Below are 19,855 nucleotides of genomic sequence, written 5' to 3'. Positions count from 1 at the left end.
TCCTTTCTCCAGTTGGGCCATTTACATATTGACTGGGACCTTGTGAAAAGCCTGACTCAATTCCATGATAAACACACCATCTGCATTGCTGTCATAAATGTTTTTAGATACCATTTCAAAAAACTTAACTGAATTCATCGGACAGGATCTTCCTTTATCAAATTTGTCCTGAATCCATTCCTGCCTTTTCAATGTTGATCCATCCTGTCCCTCAGAAATGTTCCCAATATTTTCCCAATATCATTGTGGCCAGCAAAGTATTAAATATATCCACCAGGGCCCCAGAAATCTCCTCCCTTACCTTCTATAGCAGCCTGGGATATATTTCATTGGGCACTGGGGATTTCTCCCCATGGTGTGAGTTTGAGAGGGTCAGGGAGATGGTGATGGAGTGAGTGTGAGGGGGTCAGGGTGACGGTGATGGAGTGAGTGTGAGGGGTTCAGGGAGATGATGATGGAGTGAGTGTGATGGGGTCAGTGTGACTTTGATGGACTGAGTGTGAGAGGGCCAGGGTGACGCTGATGGAGTGAATGAGAGTGGATCAGTGTGACGGTGATAGAGTGAGTGTGAGGGGATCAGTGTGACGGAGATGGAGTGAGTGTGTGGAGTTCAGGGTGACCGTCATGGTATGAGTGTGATGGGGTCAGAGTGGCCGTGACGGACTGAGTGTGAGGGGATCAGGGTGACGGTGATGGAGCGAGTGTAAGTTGGTCAGGGTGACGGTGACGGAGTGAGTGTGAGGGGATCAGGGTTACGGTGATGGAGAGAGTGTGAGGGGGTCAGAGTGACGGTGATGGAGTGATTGTGAGGGGGTCAGGGTGAAGGTGATGGAGTGTGTGTGAGGGGCTCAGGGTGACGGTGACGGAGTGAGTGTGAGGGGATCAGTGTGACGGTGATGGAGTGAATGTGAGTGGTGATGGTGATGAAGTGAGTGTGAGGGGGTAAGTGTGAAGGTGATGGAGTGAGTGTGAGGGGTTCAGGGTGATGGTGACGGAGTGTGTGTGAGTGGATCAGTGTGACGGAGACGCAGTGAGTGTGAGCGGATCAGGGTGACGGTGATGGAGTGAGTGGGAGCGGTTCAGTCTGATGGTGAAGCAGTGAGTGTGAGATCAAAAGGGTGACGGTGATGGAGTGAGTGTGACATGGTCAGGGTGACGGTCATGGAGTGAGTGTGAGCGGGTCAGGGTGACGGTGATGGAGTGAGTGTGATGGGGTCAGGGTGACGGTGATGGAGTGAGTGTGAGCGGGTCAGGGTGACGGTGATGGAGTGAGTGTGAGCGGGTCAGTGTGACTGAGATGGAGTGAGTGTGAGGAGTCAGGGTGATTGAGAGGGACTGAGATTAAGGGAATCAGGCTGAAGGTGATGGAGTGAGTGTGAGGGGATCAGTGTGACGGTGATGGAGTGAGTGTGAGGGGTCAGGGTGATGTTGACGGAGTGAGTGTGAGGGGTTCAGGTTGATGGTGACGGAGTGAGTGTGAGGGGATCAGTGTGACAGTGATGGAATGAGTGTGAAGGGATCAGTGCGACGGTGATACTCTGACACTGAGGGGGTCAAGGTGACGGTGATGGAATGAGTGTGAGGGGACCAGGGGGACGGTGATGGAGTGAGTGTGAGTGGTTCAGTGTGACGGTGATGGAGTGCGTGTGATGGCGTCAGGGTGACGGTTATGGAGTGAGTGTGAGGGGGTCAAGGTGACGATGATGGAGTGTGTGTGAGTGGGTCAGGGTGACGGTGATGGAGTGAGTGTGAGTGCATCAGGGTGATGGTGATGGAGTGAGTGTGAGGAGGTGAGGGTGACTGTGATAGAGAGAGTGTGATAGGTTGAGGGTGAGGGTGATGGAGTGAGAGTAAGGGTGTCAGAGTGACCCTGTTGGAGAGAGTGTGATAGTGTCAGGGTGACTTTGATGGAGTGAGAGTGAGAGGGTCAGAGAGACGGTAATGGAGTGAGTGTGAGGGCATCAGGGAGTCGGTGATGGAGTGAGAGTGAGGGAGCCAGGGTGATGGTGATGGAGTGAGTTTGAGGGGGTTACTGTTACGATGATGGAGTGAGTGTGAGGGTGTCAGAGTGACGTTGATGGAGTGAGTGTGAGGGAGTCAGGGTGACGTCAATGGAGTGAGTGTGAGGGGGTCAGGTTGACATCGATGGAGTTAGTGTGAGAGGGTCGGTTTGACGGTAATGGAGTGAATGTGAGAGGGTCAGGGTGACAGTGATGGATTGAGTGTGAAGGGTACAATGTGACGGTGATTGAGTGAGTGTGAGGGGGTGAGGTTGACGGTGACGGAGTGAGTGTGAGGGGGTCAGGGAGACCGTAATGGAGTGAGTGTGAGGGTGTCAAGGTGACAGTGACGGAGTGAGTGTGAGGGGCTCAGGGTGACTGAGATGGAGTGAGTGTGAGGGGGTCAGGGTTACAATGATGGAGTGAGTGTGAATGGGTCAGGAAGACCGTAATGGATGAGTTTGAGTGGATCAGTGAGACGGGGATGGAGTGAGTGTGAGGGGAACAGTGAGACGGTGATGGAGTTAGAGTAAGGGCTCAGGGTGACGGTGATGGAGTGAGTGTGAGGGGAACAGTGAGACGGTGATGGAGTGAGAGTAAGGGCTCAGGGTGACGGTGATGGAGTGAGTGTGAGGCGTTCAGGGAGATGGTGATGGAGTGAGTGTGATGGGGTCAGTGTGACAGTGATAGAGTGAGTGTGAGAGTGTCAGTGAGACGCTGATGGAGTGAGTGTGAGGGGATCAGTGTGACGGTGACGTCGTGAGTGTGAGGGAGTCAGTCTTACGGTGATGGAATGAGTGTGAGAGGATCAGTGTGACAGTGATGGAGTGAGGGTGACGGGTCAGAGTGACGCTGATGGAGTGTGTGTGAGATGGTCAGGGTGATGGTGATGGAGTGAGTGTGAGATGGTCAGGGTGACAGTGATAAAGTGAGTGTGAGAGGGTCAGGGTGGCGGTGATGGAGTGAGTGTGAGGGGATCAGGGTGACGGTGATGGAGTGAGAGTGACAGGGTAAGGGTGACGGCGATAGAGTGAGAGTGAGGTGTGTCAAGGTGACGGTGATGGAGTGAGTGTGAAGACGTCAGTGTGACGGAGATGGAGTGAGTGTGAGGGGTCAGGGTGACAGTGATGAAGCGAGATTGAGGGGGTCAGGGTGTCAGTGATGGCGTGAGTGTGAGGGGTCAGTATGAAGATGATGGAGTGAGTGTGAGATGGTTAGGGTGACGGTGATGGAGTGAGTGTGAGATGGTCAGGGTGATGGTGATGGATTGAGTGTGAGGTGGTGAGGGTGACAGTGATGGAGTGAGTGTGAGAGTGTCAGTGAGACGGTGATGGGGTGAGTGTGAGGGGGTCAGTGTGCAGGTGACGTCGTGAGTGTGAAGGGATCAGTGTGACGGTGATGGAATGAGTGTGAGAGGATCAGTGTGACAGTGATGGAGTGAGAGTGACGGGTCAGAGTGACGCTGATGGAGTGTGTGTCAGATGGTCAGGGTGATGGTGATGGAGTGAGTGTGAGATGGTCAGGGTGACAGTGATAAAGTGAGTGTGAGAGGGTCAGGGTGGCGGTGATGGAGTGAGTGTGAGGGGATGAGGGTGACGGTGATGGAGTGAGAGTGACAGGGTAAGGGTGACGGCGATAGAGTGAGAGTGAGGTGTGTCAAGGTGACGGTCATGGAGTGAGTGTGAAGACGTCAGTGTGACGGAGATGGAGTGAGTGTGAGGGGTCAGGGTGACAGTGATGAAGCGAGATTGAGGGGGTCAGGGTGTCAGTGATGGCGTGAGTGTGAGGGGTCAGTATGAAGATGATGGAGTGAGTGTGAGATGGTTAGGGTGACGGTGATGGAGTGAGTGTGAGATGGTCAGGGTGATGGTGATGGATTGAGTGTGAGGTGGTGAGGTTGACAGTGATGGAGTGAGTGTGAGAGTGTCAGTGAGACGGTGATGGAGTGAGTGTGAGGGGGTCAGTGTGCAGGTGACGTAGTGAGTGTGAGGAGATCAGTGTGACGATGATGGAGTGAGTGTGAGAGGATCAGGGTGACGGTGATAGAATGAGATTGAGGGGGTCAGGGTGACAATGCTGGAGTGAGAGTGAGGGGTCAGGGTGACACTGATGGAGTGCGAGTGAGGGGATCAGGGGAAGGCGATAGACTGAGAGTGAGGGGGTCAGTGTGACCATGATGGAGTGAGTGTGAGGGGTTCAGGGTGACGGTGACGGAGTGAGTGAGAGGGGGTTAGGGTGACGGTGATGGAATGAGTGTGAGGGGGTCTGTCTGAATTTGAAGGAGTGAGTGTGAGGGGCCAGGGTGACGGTGATGGAGTGAGTGTGAGGGGTCAGTTTGAAGGTGGTGAAGTGAGTGTGAGGGGTTGAGGGTGAGGGTGAGGATGTCAGAGTGACTTTGATGGAGTGAGTGTGAGGGGCTCAGGGTGACGGTGATGGAGTGAGTGTGAGATGGTCAGGGTGACGGTGATGGAGTGAGTGTGAGGGGATCAGTGAGACGGTGATGGAGCGAGTGTGAGGGTGTCAGGGTGACATTGATGGAGTTAGTGTGAGATGGTCAGTGTGACGGTGATGGAGTGAGTGTGAGTGGGTCAGGGTGACAGTGATAGATTGAATGTGAAGGGTTCAGTGTGACGGTGCTGGATTGAGTGTGAGGGGGTGAGGGTGACGGTGATGGAGTGAGTGTGAGTGGGTCAGGGTAATAGTGATGGATTGAGTGCGAAGGGTTCAGTGTGACGGTGATTGAGTGAGTGTGAGGGGATGAGGGTGTCGGTGACGGTTTGAGGGGGTCAGGGAAACCGTAATGGAGTGAGTGTTTGGGGCTCAGGGTGACTGAGATGGAGTGAGTGTGAGGGGGTCAGGGTTACAATGATGGGGTGAGTGTGAATGGGTCAGGAAGACCGTAATGGAGTGAGTTTGAGTGGATCAGTGAGACGGGGATGGAGTGAGTGTGAGGGGAACAGTGAGACGGTGATGGAGTGAGAGTAAGGGCTCAGGATGACGGTGATGGAGTGAGTGTGAGGCGTTCAGGGAGATGGTGATGGAGTGAGTGTGATGGGGTCAGTGTGACAGTGATGGAGTGAGTGTGAGAGTGTCAGTGAGACGCTGATGGAGTGAGTGTGAGGGGATCAGTGTGACGGTGACGTCGTGAGTGTGAGGGAGTCAGTGTTACAGTGATGGAATGAGTGTGAGAGGATCAGTGTGACGGTGATGGAGTGAGAGTGACGGGTCAGAGTGACGCTGATGGAGTGTGTGTGAGATGGTCAGGGTGATGGTGATGGAGTGAGTGTGAGATGGTCAGGGTGACAGTGATAAAGTGAGTGTGAGAGGGTCAGGGTGGCGGTGATGGAGTGAGTGTGAGGGGATGAGGGTGACGGTGATGGAGTGAGAGTGACAGGGTAAGGGTGACGGCGATAGAGTGAGAGTGAGGTGTGTCAAGGTGACGGTGATGGAGTGAGTGTGAAGACGTCAGTGTGACGGAGATGGAGTGAGTGTGAGGGGTCAGGGTGACAGTGATGAAGCGAGATTGAGGGGGTCAGGGTGTCAGTGATGGCGTGAGTGTGAGGGGTCAGTATGAAGATGATGGAGTGAGTGTGAGATGGTTAGGGTGACGTTGATAGAGTGAGTGTGAGGGGGATCATGGTGACGGTGATGGAGTGAGAGTGACAGGGTAAGGGTGACGGCGATAGAGTGAGAATGAGGTGTGTCAAGGTGACGGTGATGGAGTGACTGTGAGGACGTCAGTGTGACGGAAATGGAGTGAGTGTGAGGGGGTCAGGGTGACAGTGATGAAGCGAGATTGAGGGGGTCAGGGTGTCAGTGATGGCGTGAGTGTGAGGGGTCAGTATGAAGATGATGGAGTGAGTGTGAGATCGTTCGGGTGACGGTGATGGAGTGAGTGTGAGATGGTCAGGGTGACGGTGATGGATTGAGTGTGAGGTGGTGAGGGTGACAGTGATGGAGTGAGTGTGAGAGTGTCAGTGAGACGCTGATGGAGTGAGTGTGAGGGGGCCAGTGTGAAGGTGACGTAGTGAGTGTGAGGAGATCAGTGTGACGATGATGGAATGAGTGTGAGGGGATCAGTGTGACGGTGATGGAGTGAGTGTGAGAGGATCAGGGTGACGGTGATAGAATGAGATTGAGGGGGTCAGGGTGACAATGCTGGAGTGAGAGTGAGGGGTCATGGTGACACTGATGGAGTGCGAGTGAGGGGGTCAGGGGGAAGGTGATAGACTGAGAGTGAGGGGGTCAGTGTGACCATGATGGAGTGAGTGTGAGGGGTTCAGGGTGACGGTGACGGAGTGAGTGAGAGGGGGTTAGGGTGATGGTGATGGAGTGAGTGTGAGGGGGTCTGTCTGATTTTGAAGGAGTGAGTGTGAGGGGGTCAGAGTGACCATGATGGAGTGAGTGTAAGGGGGTCAGGGTGACGGTGATGGAGTGAGTGTGAGGGGGTCAGTTTGAAGGTGGTGAAGTGAGTTTGAGGGGTTGAGGGTGAGGGTGAGGATGTCAGAGTAACTTTGATGGAGTGAGTGTGAGGGGCTCAGGGTGACAGTGATGAAGTGAGTGTGAGATGGTCAGGGTGACGGTGATGGAGTGAGTGTGAGGGGATCAGTGAGGAGGTGATGGAGGATGAGTGTGACGGTGTCAGGTTGACATTGATGGAGTTAGTGTGAGATGGTCAGTGTGACGGTGATGGAGTGAGTGTGAGTGGGTCAGGGTGACAGTGATGGATTGAGTGTGAAGGGTTCAGTGTGACGGTGATTGAGTGAGTGTGAGGGGGTGAGGGTGACGGTGACGGAGTGAGTGTGAGGGGCTCTGGGAGACCGTAATGGAGTGAGTGTGAGGGTGTCAGGGTGACAGTGATGGAGTGAGTGTTTGGTGCTCAGGGTGACTGAGATGGAGTGAGTGTGAGGGGGTCAGGGTTACAATGATGGAGTGAGTGTGAATGGGTCAGGAAGACCGTAATGGAGTGAGTTTGAGTGGATCAGTGAGATGGGGATGGAGTGAGTGTGAGGGGAACAGTGAGACGGTAATGGAGTGAGAGTAAGGGCTCAGGGTGACGGTGATGGAGTGAGTGTGAGTCGTTCAGGGAGATGGTGATGGAGTGAGTGTGATGGGGTCAGTGATACACTGATAGAGTTAGTGTGAGAGTGTCCATGTGACGGTGATGGAGTGAGTGTGGGGGGTCAGCGTGACAGTGATGGAGTGAGTGTGAGAGTGTCAGTGAGACGCTGATGGAGTGAGTGTGAGGGGGTCAGTGTGACGGTGACGTCGTGAGTGTGAAGGGATCAGTGTGACGGTGATGGAATGAGTGTGAGAGGATCAGTGTGACAGTGATGGAGTGAGAGTGACGGGTCAGAGTGACGCTGATGGAGTGTGTGTCAGATGGTCAGGGTGATGGTGATGGAGTGAGTGTGAGATGGTCAGGGTGACAGTGATAAAGTGAGTGTGAGAGGGTCAGGGTGGCGGTGATGGAGTGAGTGTGAGGGGATCAGGGTGACGGTGATGGAGTGAGTGACGGGGTAAGGGTGACGGCGATAGAGTGAGAGTGAGGTGTGTCAACGTGACGGTGATGGAGTGAGTGTGAGGACGTCAGTGTGACGGAGATGGAGTGAGTGTGAGGGGTTCAGGGTGACAGTGATCAAGCGAGATTGAGGGGGTCAAGGTGTCGGTGATGGCGTGAGTGTGAGGGGTCAGTATGAAGATGATGGAGTGAGTGTGAGATGGTTAGGTTGACGGTGATGGAGTGAGTGTGAGATGGTCAGGGTGACGGTGATGGATTGAGTGTGAGGTGGTGAGGGTGACAGTGATGGACTGAGTGTGAAAGTGTCAGTGAGACGGTGATGGAGTGACTGTGAGGAGATCAGTGTGACGGTGATGGAATGAGTGTGAGAGGATCAGTGAGACGTGGATGGAGTGAGTGTGAGAGGATCAGAGTGACGGTGATAGAACGAGATTGAGGGGGTCAGCGGGACAATGTTGGAGTGAGAGTGAGGAGTCAGGGTGACACTGATGGAGTGCGAGTCAGGGGGTCAGGGGGAAGGCTATAGACTGAGAGTGAGGGGGTCAGTGTGACCATGATGGAGTGAGTGTGAGGGGTTCAGGGTGACGGTGACGGAGTGAGTGAGAGGGGGTTAGGGTGACGGTGATGGAGTGAGTGTGAGGGGGTCTGTCTGATTTTGAAGGAGTGAGTGTGAGGGGGTCAGGATGACCATGATGGAGTGAGTGTAAGGGGTTCAGGGTGACGGTGACGGAGTGAGTGAGAGGGGGTTAGTGTGACGGTGATGGAGTGAGTGTGAGGGGGTCTGTCTGATTTTGAAGGAGTGAGAGTGAGGGGGTCAGGATGACCATGATGGAGTGAGTGTAAGGGGGTCAGCGTGACAATGCTGGAGTGAGAGTGAGGGGTCAGGGTGACACTGATGGAGTGCGAGTGAGGGGGTCAGGGGGAAGGCGATAGACTGAGAGTGAGGGGGTCAGTGTCACCATGATGGAGTGAGTGTGAGGGGTTCAGGGTGACGGTGACGGAGTGAGTGAGAGGGGGTTAGGGTGACGGTGATGGAGTGAGTGTGAGGCGGTATGTCTGATTTTGAAGGAGTGAGTGTGAGGGGGTTAGGGTGACGGTGATGGAGTGAGTGTGAGGGGGTCAGTTTGAAGGTGATGAAGTGAGTGTGAGGGGTTGAGGGTGAGGGTGAGGATGTCAGTGACTTTGATGGAATAAGTGTGAGGGGCTTAGGGTGACGGTGATGGAGTGAGTTTGACGGGTGAGGGTGACTGTGATGGAGTGAGTGTGAGATTGTCAGGGAGACGGTGATGGAGGGATTGCGAGGAGGTCAGTGTAACGGTGTTGGAGTGAGTGTGAGGGTGCCAGGGTGCCGGTGGTGGAGTGAGTTAGATGTGTTCAGGGGAAGGTGAAGGAGTGGATGTGAGGCTGTCAGGGTGACGGGATGGAGTGAGTGTGAGCGGGTCAGGGTGACAGTGATTTTCTGAGTATGATGGGGGCCGGGTGACGGTGATTGAGTGAGTGTGAGGGGGTCAGGGTGACGGTGATTGAGTGAGTGTGAGGGGGTCAGGGTGACGGTGATTGAGTGAGTGTTAGGGGTCATGGTGATGGTGATGGAGTGAGTGTGAGTGGGTCAGGTCGACGCTGATGGAGTGAGAGTGAGGGGGTCAGTGTGACTGTGATGGTGAGAGTGTGAGAGGGTCAGGGTGATGGTGATTGAGTGAGTGTGAGGTGGTCAGAGCGACGGTGATGGAGGGAGAGTGAAGGGGTCAGGGTGTCGGTGATGGAAAGAGATTGAGAGCGACAGGTTAAAGGTGATGGAGTGAGTGTGAGGGGGTTAGGGTGACGGTGATGGAGTGTGTGTGAGGGGGTCAGGGTGATGGTGATGGAGTGTGTGTGAGGGGGTCAGGGTGACGGTGATGGAGTGAGTTCGATGTGTTCCAGGGAAGGTGAAGGAGTGGGTGTGAGGCTGTCAGGGTGACGGTGATGGAGTGAGTATGAGCGGGTCAGGGTGACAGTGATAGATTGTGTGTGATGGGGGCTGGGTGACGGTGATTGAGTGAGTGTGAGGGGGTCAGGGTGACGGTGATTGAGTGAGTGTTAGGGGTCATGGTGGTGGTGATAGAGTGAGTGTGAGTGGGTCAGGTCGACGCTGATGGAGTGAGATTGAGGGGGTCAGTGTGACTGTGATGGTGAGAGTGTGAGAGGTCAGGGTGATGGTGATTGAGAGAGTGTGAGGTGGTCAGAGCGACGGTGATTGAGGGAGAGTGAAGGGGTCAGGGTGTCGGTGATGGAAAGAGACTGAGAGGGTCAGGTTAAAGGTGATGGAGTGAGTGTGAGGGGGTCAGGGTGACGATGATGGAGTGTGTGTGAGGGGGTCAGGGTGATGGTGATGGAGTGTGTGTGAGGGGGTCAGGGTGATGGTGATGTAGTGAGTGTGAGGGGGGCAGGGTGATGGTGATGGAATGAGTGTGAGGGGGTCACAGTGACGATGATGGAGTGAGACTGAGTCGATCAGTGTGATGGAGACGGGGTGAGTGTGAGGGGATCAGTGTGATGGAGATGGAGGGAGTGTGAGGGGGTTAGGGTGACGGTGATGGAGTGAGTGTGAAGGGGTCAGGGTGATGGTGATGGAGTGTGTGTGAGGGGGTCAGGGTGACGGTGATGGAGTGAGTGTGAGGTGGTTAGGGTGACAGTGATGGAGTGAGTGTGAGGTGGTCAGAGCGACGGTGATGGAGGGAGAGTGAAGGGGTCAGGGTGAAGGTGATGTAGTGAGGGTGAGAGTGTCAGGGTGTCGGTGATGGAAAAAGATTGAGAGGGTCGGGTAAAAGGTGATGCAGTGAGTGTGAGGGGGTCAGGGTGATGGTGATGGAGTGAGTGTGAGGGGGTCAGGGTGACGGTGAAGGAGTGAGTGTGAGGGGGTCACGGTGACGGTGAAGGAGTGAGTGTGAGGGGGTCAGGGTGACGGTGATGGAGTGAGTGTGAGGGGGTCAGGGTGACGGAGATGGAGTGAGAGTGAGGGGATCAGGGTGACGGTGATGGAGTGAGTCTGAGTCGATCAGTGTGATGGAGACGGAGTGAGTGTGAGGGGATTAGGGTGACGGTGATGGAGTCAGTGTGAGGGGATCAGTGTGATGGAGATGGAGGGAGTGTGAGGGGTTTAGGGTGACGGTGATGGAGTGAGTGTGAAGGGGTCAAGATGACGGTGATGGAGCATGTGTGAGGGGGTCAGAGTGTCATTGATGGAGTGAGTGTGAGGGGGTCAGGGTGACGGTGAATGAGTGAGTATGCGATGGTCAGGGTGACGGTGTTGCAGTGAGTGTCAGGTGGTCAGGGTGACAGTGATAGAGTGAGTATGAGTGGATCAGTGTGACGGTGATGGAGTTTGTGTGAGGGGGTCAGGGTGACTTTGATAGTGTGCGGGTAAGAGGGTCAGGGTGTCAGTGATGAAGAGAGTGTGAGAGGGTCAGGGCGACGGTGATGGAGTGAGAGTGAGGGGGTCAGTGTGACCATGATGGAGTGAGTGTGAGGGGGTCAGAGTGACGGTGATGCAGTGAGTGTGAGCGGTTGAGGGTTAGCGTGATGGAGTGAGTGTGAGGGAGTCAGTGTGACCATGATGGAGTGAGTGTGAACGTGTCAGGTTGACGGTGATGGAGTGAGTGTGAGGGGTTCAGGGTGACAGTGAAGGAGTGTTTTTGAGCGGGTCAGGATGACAGTGATGGAGTGAGTGTGATGGGGTCAGGGTGACGGTGATGGAGTGTTTTTGAACGGGTCAGGATGACAGTGATGGAGTGAGTGTGATGGGGTCAGTGCGACAGTGATGGAGGGAGTGCGAGGAGGTCAGGGAGACGGTGATGGAGGGAGTGCGAGGAGGTCAGTTTAATGGTGTAGGAGTGAGTCTTAGGGGGCCAGGGTGACAGTGATTGAGTGAGTGTGAGAGGGTCTGGGTGACGGTGATGGAGTGAGTATGAGGGGGTCAGGGTGACGGAAATGGAGTGAGTGTGAGGTTGTCAGGGAGACAGTGATGGAGGGAGTGCAAGGAGGTCAGGGTAATGGTGTTGGAGTGAGTGTGAGGGGGCCAGGGCGACGGTGAAGGAGTGAGTGTGAGTGGGTCAGTGTGACTGTGATGGAGAAAGTGTGAGGAGGTCAGGGTGATGGTGATGGAGTGAGTGTGAGGCGTTCAGGGTGACGGAGATGGAGTGAGAGTGACTGGTTCAGGGCAATGGTGATGGAGTGACAGTGAGCAGGTCAAGGTGATGGTGATGGAGTGAGTGTGAGGGGGACAGAGAGACGGTGATGATGGGAGAGTGATGGGGTCAGGGTGAAGGTGATGGAGTGAGTGTGAGGGGTCAGTGTGACGGTGATGGAGTGAGTGGTAGGGGGTGAGGTTGTCAGTGGTGGAGTGAGTGTGATGGTGTCAGGGTGACCATAATGGAGTGAGAGTGAGGGGGTCAGGGTGACGGTGATGGAGTGAATGTAAGAAGGTCAGGTTGACGGTGATGGAGCAAGTGTGAGGGGGTCAGGGTGTCAGTGGTGGAGTAAGTGTGAGAGGGTCAGGGTGTTAGTGGTGGAGTGAGTGTGAGGGGTTCAGGGTGACAGTGATGGAGTGAGAGTGAGGGAGTCAGGGTGTCAGTGGTGGAGTGAGTGTGAGGGGTTCAGGGTGATGGTGATGGAGTGAGTGTGCGATGGTCAGGGTGACGGTGTTGCAGTGAGTGTGAGGTGGTGTTTTAAAAAATTCTCAAGGTCAGGTTCGTAGGAGAGTAGTCTGACACAGAACAAACGACCAAGAGGCGAGTCTGCTAGAATATGAGCATTTTATTCCCCGCAGCGTCGCCACAACCAGGTCTCATACTTACAACGGGTCTGGCTTATACTCACTCTACATGTTACCGGAACTGGGAGCCGTCAGTTCTCGTAGAGCGGTTGCCAACAACCCACGCTCGGCGGTTAAACGTAACCCCGGAGCAGACTCACCGAACTGGAGACTTTTCCAGCTGATATACTCTTTTCCAGATGTAAACATTCATGTGAACAGCAGAGCAAGGCTAAAAAACACATTCCATTCTGGTTACATACAGATAAGAAGATTCACACGGGGAGGTGTGTAATAAGATTCACACGGGACTAAGCAACACCTCCATTCCGGTTAGATTCACACATGTATTGGGACATAATTTTTAACCGTTTCACCACATTCCACTGCTTGGCCCAATACATGTGTTACATTATGATTCACACATGTATTGGGACATAATTTTACACCACATTCCACTGCTTGGCCCAATACATGTGTTACATTATGCTTAATTCAGTTCAATTCGTTTCAGTTAATTTCAGTTCAGTCAATTCAGTGTAGTTCACTTCAGCTCAGTTCAGGTCTGTTCAGTTCAATTCAATTGTGTTCAATTCAGTTCCGTCCATTTCAATTCAATTTAGCTCAGTTCCATTTTGTTCCGTTCAATTTGATTCACTTCAGTTCCACTCAGTTCAGTTCAGTTCAATCCCATTCAATTCTGTTAACTCCGCTTCAGCTTTTTGGACATGCCCACATCCTCCGCTGTACCCCAGGCAAGGGGTTCTTCGGCAGGACTGGGATCCTCTCAAGGGTGGACAGCAGCGACCCTGGGGTTCCTCCAGTCGCCCCCCACCATTTCTCAAACAAACTGCCACGTACATGCCCACATCCATGCCATCCCGGGACGGTCGGGACCTCCACAGTTTGTTCTTCTGGTTTCTTAGTCTTTTTCCAAAACATTGTTCTGTATCAAAATCTCTCCTCAATTGCGATTGACCCTGCTCGCAGCGCCAAATGTTTTAAAAAATTCTCAAGGTCAGGTTCGTAGGAGAGTAGTCTGACACAGAACAAACGACCAAGAGGCGAGTCTGCTAGAATATGAGCATTTTATTCCCCGCAGCGTCGCCACAACCAGGTCTCATACTTACAACGGGTCTGGCTTATACTCACTCTACATGTTACCGGAACTGGGAGCCGTCAGTTCTCGTAGAGCGGTTGCCAACAACCCACGCTCGGCGGTTAAACGTAACCCCGGAGCAGACTCACCGAACTGGAGACTTTTCCAGCTGATATACTCTTTTCCAGATGTAAACATTCATGTGAACAGCAGAGCAAGGCTAAAAAACACATTCCATTCTGGTTACATACAGATAAGAAGATTCACACGGGGAGGTGTGTAATAAGATTCACACGGGACTAAGCAACACCTCCATTCCGGTTAGATTCACACATGTATTGGGACATAATTTTTAACCGTTTCACCACAGGTGGTCAGGGTGATAGTGATAGCGTGAGGGTGAGAGGGTCAGGGTGATGGTGATGGAGTGAGTGTGAGGGAGTCTGGGTGACGGTGATAGAGTTAGTGGAAGGGGTTCAGGGTGACAATGATGGCGTGAGTGTGAGGGGATCAGGGTTACGGTGATGGAATGAGTGTGGGGTTGTTAGGGTGATGGTGATGGAGTGAGTGTGAGGGGATCAGTGTGACGGTGATGGGGTGAGTTTGAGTGCGTCAGTGAGACATTGATGGAGTGAGTGTGAGGGGGTCAGGGTGACTGTGGTAGGGTGAGTGGGAGGGCGTCAGGGAGACAATGATGGAGTGATTGTGACGGGGTCAGGGTAACGGTGATGGAGTGAGTGTGGGGGTGTTAGGGTGATGGTGATGGATTGAGTGTTTGGGGATCAGTATGACGGAGATGGAGGGAGTGTGAGGGGCTCAGGGTAGCGCTGTTGGAGTGAGTGTGAGGGGGCCAGGGTGAGGGTGATGAGGTGAGTGTGAGGGGCCCAGGGTGATGGTGATGGAGTGAGATTGAGGGGGTCAGTGCGACGGTGATGGAGTGAGAGTGAGAGTGTCAGAGTGATAGTGATGGATTGCGAGTAAGGGGATCAAGGTGACGGTGATGGAGTGAGTGTGAAGGGGTCAGGGAGTCGGTGATGGAGTGAGAGTGAGGGGGTCAAGTTGACGGTGATGGAGTGAGTGTGAGGGGGTCAGGGAGACGGTGATGGAGTGAGAGTGAGGGGGTCAAGGTGACGGTGATGGTGTAGTGTGAAGGGGTCAGGGCGACGGTGATGGAGTGAGTGTGAGGGATTGAGGGTGAAGATGATGGAGTGAGTGTGAGGGTGTCAGGGTGACCGTCATGGAGTGAGTGTGTGGGTGTCAGTGTGACGGTGATGGAGTGAGTGTGAGGGGGTCAGGATGACAGTGATGGAGTGAGTGTGAGTGGGTCAGGGTGAAGGTGACAGAGAGTGGAAGGGTGTCAGGGAGACAATGATGGAGTGATTGTGAGGCGATCAGTGTGATGGAGATGGAGTGAGTGTGAGGAGGACAGGGTGACGGTGATTAAGTGAGTGTGTGGGGCCCAGGGTGATGGTGTTGGAGGGAGTGTGAGTGGATCAGTGCGATGGAGACGGTTTGAGTGTGAGGCAATCAGGGTACAGTGATGGAGTGAGTGTGAGGTGGTTTGGGTGACTGTGATCAAGTGAGTGTGAGGGGGTGAGGGTGACTGAAAATGTGAGTGTGAGGGGGTCAGGGTGACGGAGATGGAGTGAGTTTGAGGGGGTCAGGGTATTGTGATGGAGTGAGTGTGAGGGAGTGAGGGTGACTGTGATGGAGTGAGTGTGAGGGCATCAGTGGGACGGTGAAGGAGTGAGTGTGAGTGGGTCCGTTCGATGGTGATGGAGTGAGTGTGAGGAGGTCAGGCTGAGGGTGATGGAGAGAGTGTGAGGGGGTCAGGTTTATGGTGATGGAGTGAGTGTGAGGGGCTCATGGTGGAGGTGGTGGAGAGAGAGTGAAGGGGTAAGGGTGAAGATGATGGATTGAGTGTGAGAGGCTCAGGTTGACGGTGATGGAGTGAGAGTGTCGGGGTAAGGGTGACAGTGATGAAGTGAGATTAAGGGGGTCGGGCGATGGTGATCGATTGAGAGTGAGCGGGTCAGGTTGATGGTCAAACTGGATCCCTTCCCTCGCTGGACATGATCCCAGCAATCATTGGCCTAGATCAGTCCTGTCATCGTACTGGATCCCTGCGCTAGATCCACTTGATCACTGCACCAGTCCAACTGGATCATTCCCTCGCTGGACTTGGTCCAAGTGATCATGGAACTAGATCCCCAGTCATTGTACTGGATCCCTGCACTGGATACACTTGATCATTGCACCATTCAAACTAGAACCCTTCCCTCGCTGGATCTGATCCCAGCGATCATTGGACTAGATCCCTCCAGTCATCGTACTCGGTCCCTGTGCAAGATCCAATTGATCACTGCACCAATCAAACTGGATCCCTTCCCTCACTGGACATGATCACAGCTATCATTGAACTAAATCCCCCAGAAATTGTACTGGATCACTGTGCTAGATCCACTTCATCACTGCACCTGTCCAACTGGATCCCTCCCTCACTGGACATGATACCAGCGATCAATGAACTAGATCCCCAATGATTGTACAGGATCCCTGCGCTATATCCACTTGATCACTGCACCAGTCCAACTGGTATCCCTTCCTCACTGGACTTGTTCTCAGCAATCTTTGAACTAGATCATTCCAGTCATCAAACTGGATACCTGCACTAGATCCACCTGATCACTGCACTGGTCCAACTGGATCACCCCCTCACTGGACATGATCCCTGCGATCATGGAACTAGATCCACAGTCATTTTACTGGATCCCTGCGCTAGATCCACTTGATCACTGCACCAGTCCAACTGCATCCCTTCCCTCACTGGACTTGATCCGAGCAATCTTTGAACTAGATCACTCCAGTCATCATACTGGATCCCTGCGCGAGATCCACTTGATCACTGCGCCTGTCCAACTGGATCCCTCACTCACTGGACATAATTCCAGCGATAATTGAACTGGGTCCCCAGTCATTACACAGGGTCACTGCGCTAGATCCACTTGATCACTGCACCAGTCCAACGGGATCCCTTCCTCACTAGACATGATCTCAGCAATCTTTGAACTAGATCACTCCAGTCATCATACTGGATATCTGCACCAGATCTACCTGATCACTGCACTGGTCCAACTGGATCACTCCCTCGCTGGACATGATCCCAGCGATCATTGAACTAGATCACCAGTCATTGTACGGGATCCCTTAACTGGATCGACTTGATCATTGCACCATTCAAACTGGATCGCTTATCTCGCTGAACATGATCCCAGTGATCATTGGAATAGATCCCTCCAGTCATCATATTGGATCCCTGCGCAAGATCCACTTGATCATTGCACAAATCAAACTGGATCCCTTCACTCACTGGACATAATCCCAGCGACCATTTAACTCGATCCCCCAGTCATTGTACTGGATCCCTGCACTGGATCCGCTTGATCACTGCACCAGTCCAACTGGATCCCTCTCCTCGCTGGTCTTGATCCCAGTGATCATTGGACTAGATCCCCCAGCCATCATACTGGATCCCTGCACTAGATCCACTTGAATGGTGCAGTGATCACCATCCCAGTGATCACCATCCCATTGAACTATATCCATCTGGGGAATGTCCCGTCCACAGCCTCCAACCTCATTGTCCATGAACTGCGCACTACCTGATTCTACATCCTTCCTAAGACCTGTTGTCTCATCCTGCGCCTGTCTGACCCAACTCATCTCTTCCTACCTCAACACCTTCCTGCCTCCCCAGTCCAGGAAATCCTGACCTACATTTGTTACACCACCAATGCACGTCATCTCCTCGAAGACATTTATTTTCCTGGCCCACAACGCGTCATTTTCACGTTGGACATCTAGTCCCTGTACACATCTATTTGCCATGACGAAAGTCTCCAGCCCTCTATTTCTTCATCTGACCCCAGCCCAACTAGTAGCCTTTCACCGACACCCTCATCTACCTGGTTGAACTGGTCCTCAGCTTCAACAACGTTTCTGTCCAATAATCCCACTTCCTCCAAACCAAAGGGGTAGCTACGGGCACCCGCATGTGACCTAGCTGTGCCTGCTTGTTTGTCAGATATGTGGAATTATCCGTCTTTTGCAGTTACATTGGCACCTCTCTCCACTTGTTCCTCCGCTACATTGATGAATGCATTGGTACCACTTTGTGCTCCCACAAGAGGTTGAACAGTTCACCAACATTACCAGCACCTTTCACCCTGACCTCAAATTCACCTGGATCTTCTTGGCAAATTCCCTCCCCTTCTCGGACCTGTCCATCACCGTCTCCAGCGAATGACTCATGACAGACATATACTACAAGCCCACCGACTCCCACGGCTACCAATATTACACCTCCTCCCACCCCACCTCGTGTAAAAACGTCATCCCTTGTTCCCAATTCCTCTGTCTCTACCACATCTTTTCCCAGGGTAAATAATTCCACCACAGAACTTCCGAGTTGGTCCAATTCTTCCATAATCGTTAAATTCCCTCCCCCCTTCCAGTGCATCTACTCCACTTCACTCACCACCGCCCTCAAACCCCACCCCTCCCGCAACAAGGACAGAACTCCATGGTCCTCAACTTTCACCTCTTCAACCTCCACATAAAACACATCATACTCCACCACTTCTGCCATCTCCAAACAGACCCCACCATTAGATATATATATATTTCCCTCCACACCCCTATCAGCATTCTGAAAAGACCATTCCCTATACGAACCCCTTGTCAGGTCTACAAACCCCAATAAGCCCACACCCCACTACTGGCATCTTTCCCTGCCACTGCTGGAAGGGTAAAACCAGCGCCCACACCACTTCACTCATCTCCGCCCTAGGCCCCAAGGGATCCTTCCACATCCGTTAGAAATTCACCTGTACAATTTCCAATGTCATCTACTGCATCCGTTGCACACAGTGTAATCTCCTCTACATCAGGGAGACAGGACGCCTTCTTGCAGATCATTTCAGAGAACATCTCTGGGACATCCGCATCCACCAACTTCACCATCCCATGACTGAACACTTCAACTCTCCCTCCCACTCCGTAAAAGACGTACATGTCCTGGGCCTCCTTCACCGCCAAACCATAACCACCAAATACCTGGAGGAGGAACGCAATATATTCCGCCTTGGGACTCTGTCACCTCACGCGATAAGTGTGAATTTGAACAGTTTCCTCATTTGCCTTCCCCCATGTCCCAAGCCTCAAACTTGGCACCGTCCTCTGGACCCATTCCATCACTGCTTCTGAAATATCATCTTTTCCCTCACCTTCATCGAACTATCTCTTTCCCAGCATCATCCCCCAAACCCACACCCCTAACATTTATCTCACAGTCCCAACTAACAAGCCTTATTCTTGGTGTAGGGCTTATGCCAGAAACGTGGATTCTCCTGCTCCTCGGATGCTGACTGACCTGCTGTGCTTTTCCAGCACCACACATCCGACTCTGATCTCCAGCATCTTCAGTCCTAACTTTCTCCAAGGAATAATCAATGACCTCTAGTGAAGATGCCCCTGGATTGCAGTGATCACAGTGTGACTGAGTTTTGCGTTTCTTTTGGGTGAGGGCAGGCTGGATCTGAGACGAGCGCTTAACACCTAAACAACGGGAATGATATCGCATAGCGAAGTTAGGGCAGGCTGAAGTGAAGTGGAAAATTCTGTCAGAAAGTGGATCAGTACAATTGCATCATATCACCCAGACTGTAAAAGACACGCAGAAGGAGCAAATCAACTTCAGTTCAGACACAATAACAGGTAAAGTGGAAAGAAGACAATATAACACAATGAGATGGAATGGAATTATTTATGAGAAAGGAATAAGTATTTAAGCTATTTTACATACAGACTGTTGTCACATTGGAAAAGGGAATTTACAGCAGTGTAACGGTGATATTTGCCTGCGACATCACAATTCCGAGACACACTGACATATTATCTTCTGCATCAGCGTGGCCAAGTGAAAGCATGATCGGCCCATCAATCAAAATTCAATACTTCAAAGCTCTCCTCGGCACCGAACAACCTATTTGCTGCCCCTGTAGTCAGGTCCCAATCGCTTCACAGTGTATATTTTTCTGCTTCCTACCTCACATAAACACTTGAAACCTGATCAAATCCCCAGTGTTTCCGCTTTAACCCATATTTTGTAACTCCCGAGCTGACACAGGTATGAGTGACCAATTGGCCTTTTCGAGCGCTCTCATTCTGTATGATCTGAATGATAACGTGTACTGTATCTGATCGGCAGGACACACTGCAGAAATTATCCCATCCCAGCAGACTGAGCTGCCTCCATTGACAGAGCTGTCTCCATTGGTAGAGTATCACACAGTCACAGCGAACATCTTTTGATGTCATCCTTGAAGGTACTTACTACAAAAAAGCTGAAGACGGCTGGAAACTGCTGTCGTCAGTGAGATGTACAG

Source organism: Chiloscyllium plagiosum, unplaced genomic scaffold, assembly GCF_037043375.1.
Source record: "Chiloscyllium plagiosum isolate Xiang-an unplaced genomic scaffold, Cpla_swu_hap1 HiC_scaffold_8, whole genome shotgun sequence".
NCBI classification, from domain to species: Eukaryota; Metazoa; Chordata; class Chondrichthyes; order Orectolobiformes; family Hemiscylliidae; genus Chiloscyllium; species Chiloscyllium plagiosum.
Note: the sequence above shows the minus strand (reverse complement) of the source record.